Here is a 5,000-nt window from a genome sequence, read left to right as displayed (position 1 = left end):
AATCCCGGAGCGAGACGAGTCGAGCTGCTCAAGTGTGCAGCCTCTAGACGTATCCACGCGGTCTTCGGCACGTCGGATCTCCTCCTTCTCATTGACGAGCCCCGTTCTTTCTCCATTGGCGTCGTTACGTCGTCCCGATCACATCAGGGATAGAGAGGGGGTGTGGGGAGAGTGGAGAAGAAAGAGAAAGGCCCTTGAAAAATTCTGGCCTGCGCGAATTTTGTCTAGGGCCTTCCCCTATTTATACTAAGTGGGTATTTTTCATAAAAACCCCAACACTTAAGTATATCTTCCAACGTCCAAAAGACCATTTTCAGGTGACCCTCTAGGCCCATGCATCAGTCTAGTTAACGACTCTAGCGGCCCAATAACCTTTATTGGTCTTACACATTAATTAACTATATCATCATTTAGATTAATTAACGTCGGATCGATTTAACCCAATCGATAGGTCGAGACTCCGACATGTGGGGTGCCAAGCTACACCTCGTGTCCTAGAAGATACAAAGGAGTGTATATTGACTCACTCATGGAACCTATTCGTCATCAGTTACCGTGTATGTATAATCCCTCATCCACTTGACACTCTTTGGATGACTTAGGGTATGGTCAACTTTCAAACCCTAATCGATCATACGAGTTAGTACTGATGCATTCAGAAATCATCAGAGAACTCTTCTCCGATATTTCACTGCCTTGGTCAAGGACTTTATCGCATCATCTTCCTTGAGCTGTCACCTCTTATACTGAGGGTGGACGGTCCCATCTTGACCACTCAATTGCCTTCGTGAACTTCTTGAGTCCCATGATTTGAGACTCGTTGGCCATCGCCAAAGTACAATTGTCCGTCCACAAGACGTCTTTGGTGTCTCAGGTCAAAGGACCACTTACACAACCGTGACGTGAATCAACCTGATTGACAGTTCGGTATAATACCATTCAAGGATTCGTACAGATCAATTCAGTGAACTCTTTCCACTAAAGACCACCCACTATCTATCCTTAGTGTCACCGCACTAATGGCTACGGGACCGGCTATACTCATCATATGAGTGAGGCTAGATAGTGCTATTCTATCCGGATACTTTGATGTCCTTCTCGCGTATCCTTCGAATAGGAATATTTAGAGTACATGCTTAAAGACTAGTGATCTCCGTATTACGATCTCATCATAATTCACTAAGTCCGATCATGTATTCATGGACTTCATTATACGTATCACACGTGTACTATAATGAATATGTTCTATTAATGAACATGGAATGAGATGTAGAATGGGTCATTGGCTTGCCGACCACATATATTTCCATCAGTGCTCAACTTGGGGAGTCGAGTACGACGACGTTTGAGCGTACCAAGTGAAAGGAGTCAGTGCCGGTGTTGTGGCGTGTGTGATCGCCTAACGGCGGGGTTGGCATGTGTGATCGCTATGCCCCTAGGCGTGCGGCACCCGGCACGGGGGCATGCATGTAACGACATTGCCGATAAGGGCACGCGCGGGGCTGCAGGCTTTAAGGCGTAGTGGCACCCCTACCTAGGCGCGTGTCGCCTCATCTTGTTACTTTGGTATCAACCCTGATCTTCTCCCCATGTAATGATCACGACTACGATGTAACTCTTTTATGATATCAATCCAATGACACTATTCCTCAACGAGGCTGCGTCCCCTCACTTTCCTCTAACCCCTTCTATGCGATCTTAAGCTATTGTAAAAGACTTTCGCTACAAGAGATTGAGGTTTTCTAGTGTTCTGCTCCAAGCACTGAGGTCGACACGTGCTAGATTGGGGGGATTGACATGACTCGCGATTTGACCGTGTGACAACTAGTATCAGAGCTACGTTGGGCTTCTTCCGCCTGTGTTTTTGAGCCATTGGTGGAAAGATGGAATCTACAAAAGATTTCCAAGTTACATGAGGAAAAACTCAGAAAGACTTCGCCTCGTGGAGAAAAACTTTTTGGGTTTGAAGACCCATGTTGATAATAATAAAGACGACGGTGATGCAAACCTTGAAGATCTGAGGATAGAGAACTATCAGAGGCAAGATCGTTTTGAGAGTACACTACACCAGTTGACGGAAATGGTGTTGGCTCTCAAGCTGGAATTCTGTGAACGAAGATGGGATGAGAGTCCCAAGAAATGCCCTAGTAACGACGGAGGGGAAAAGGTAACGATGCCGACCCCAAGGTTTAATGGAGCGTGCAAGGAAGTGGATGTGGCCGATTTTTTGTATAACAGTGACAGATACTTTGAGGTCGATGAGTCCTTGGAGGAGAAGAAGATCCTCCGGTCCAGTTACTTTATTGTGGGCGATGCCAAACTATGATGGCGCCAATGCTCAGAATGTGGAAATTGGCTGCCACCCACCTATGAGGAGATAAAAGAAAATTTTATTACCTACAATACGGCGTGAATCCAAGTCGGAGGAATATGTAAATCTGAGGATGACCGGTACTCCAAGAGAATATGTAAACCAGTTTTTGTCCATAATCATAAGGATTATCGATATGTCCGAGGCCGACAAGCTCTACTGTTTCACCAAGGGACTTCCCCACTGGCTCTAGACAGAGCTAGAGAGACGGTAGTGCGGAGACCTCAACTCCGCATATCAAGTGGTGGAGGGAACAGAGCTCCTCCCCACTAGAGCTACAAAGTCGGAGGAAAAGTCCGGAAAGTGGGACAAATCGTGCTAGGAATGTGCTGAATCGCGAGCAGCCCAAAACAATCAAGCCCTGAAGAGGAAATGGAAACTATGCTACGACAAGAGCCGAGACAGGGGCAAGAGCCCAAGACTGGGGAAGGCGACTCCAGGCGGTAGGGGGCAACAAGTTAACATGCTTCACATGCGGAGGCCCCCATTTTATGAAGGATTTCCCAAGGGGTATAGGGGCGGCCACCATCATAAACGCAATGGTCGTGCCCCTCGCCCTACAGGGGGAGCCGGATTTTTCCAATGGTCATGCTTGGCGCCACTACAGGGGGGTGCCTCAGTCCAATACAAAGGTTTGAACCTATTGCACGTCCCAGTAGTGATGAACGGTAAACCCACCACAGCCATGGTCGACACGGGGAGATGCACAACATCCTAGTTGAGAAGGAAACCAAAAAGCTAGGCTTGATACTTCCCCAAGTATGGGTAAGATCAAGGCTATTAACTCGAAAGTGCGAGACATCGTCGGCATGGCCAAGGGGGTGTTGCTGAAAGTGGGATCGTGGCAGGGTCAGACCAACTTGATGGTGTCCCCCATGGATGACTTTACAGTTGTTTTGGGTCTCGACCTCTTGATGGGATCACACGTGGTTGTGTTTCCCTAGTACCGCGGCAAAATGTTCTTGGAGGGATCTCACCCATGTTTCGTGAGAGAACAGGGGCCCATAAAAATCAAGGACGTATTGAGAAAAGGGGAAGAGACCTTCCTCATCACCATATGAAGGCTAGCACCCTAGAAAAAGGGTGGAAGGCATGGGTGTGTGCCAACCCATTTGGCTGCGCTTAGTCGGGGTGACGACGACGAAAACAACCTCGATGCAATTGCGGGTGGACTACCGGGGCCGATCATAGATGTAATGTGGGAGTTTGCTGGGATGATGCCCGCACAACTCCACATGAAGTTGCCACCCAAGTGGGACATCGACCACAATATAGAACTACTTCCTAGTACCCATCCCTCTCCGCGGACACCCTACAAGATGTCGCTCGCCTACCTGGAGGATCTGAGAAAATAACTACAAGAATTGCTGGAGAGCAGCTAATCCGGTCGTCCAAGGCTCACTTTGGCACCCCAATCCTGTTCCAAAAGAAGGACAGGTCGCTCTGACTTTGTGTGGATTACCAAGCGTCGAACAAGGTAACAATGAAAAATAAATATCCACTACAGAACACTGAAAAATTGTTTGACAGGCTCGGGGATGCTCGCTATTTCTGGCGGATGGACTTGAAGAGCGGGTATCAGCAAGTGCGGAGCAAGGAGGGGGATGAACGGAAGACAGCGTGTGTGACACACTACAGATATTTTGAAGTCTGCGTGATGCCTTTTGGGCTCACGAACGCTCCTACTATGTTTTGTTGTCTCATGAAAAATATCTTTTGGGACGATATCGATGACTTCGTTGTTGTGTACTTGGATGATATTCTTGTATACATCCAAAGCTTGGATGACCATGTGAGGCACCTGAGGAAGGTGATGGCCAAGTTGAAGGAGCACGAGCTCTACCTCAACTCGAAGAAGTGCGAGTTTACATTGTAAGAGATTGAATTTCTCGGACACCTAATCAGGAAGGGAAGTGTGTGCATGGATCCCTCAAAGGTGAAGGACATCCGGAATTGGACAGCGCTGAAGGGCGTACCAAAGTTAATATCTTTCCTCGGGCTGGCCAATTACTACCAGAATTTTATCAAAGTCTTCTCCCGACTAGCTGCTCTGTTGACATACTTTTTGAAGAAATATGTAAACTTGCAATGGACAGACCGATGTCAAAGTGCATTCGATGAGTTGAAGAGTGTAGTCTCGAGTGAACCGATGCTCCCTTGCCCAAATTCAAAAAGCCATATGAGGTACACACCGATGCTTCTGAATTCGTACTTGGGGGTGTCTTAATGTAGTATGGGCATCCCGTTGCGTATGAGAGCCGCAAGCTGAATGATGTGGAGAGAAGGTATTTGGTGCACGAGAAGGAGATGACAACAATGGTACATTGCCCGAGAGTTTGGCGCCACTATCTCTTTGTAGGTAAATTTGTGGTCTACATCGATAATGTGTCCTAGAAGACCCCAAAGCAAGCGAGATGGCAAGATTTCTTAGCAAGACTTTGTGTTGAAATACAAGCCGGGGCGGGCTAATCAAGTGGCCGATGCCCTAAGATGCAAGGAACCATAAGTTTTTGTGGCCTCACTTTCAGCAGTCCAAGGAAGCATTCTTGATAAGATCAAGGTGGCGTTGAAAGATGATCCAGGAGTCGTTCGCCTTATGAAGTACATTGTTGCAGGTGAGACAAGTAGA

This window comes from Wolffia australiana, chromosome 12, assembly GCF_029677425.1.
Source record: "Wolffia australiana isolate 7733 chromosome 12, ASM2967742v1".
Taxonomy (NCBI): domain Eukaryota; kingdom Viridiplantae; phylum Streptophyta; class Magnoliopsida; order Alismatales; family Araceae; genus Wolffia; species Wolffia australiana.
This window is presented reverse-complemented; position numbering follows the sequence as displayed.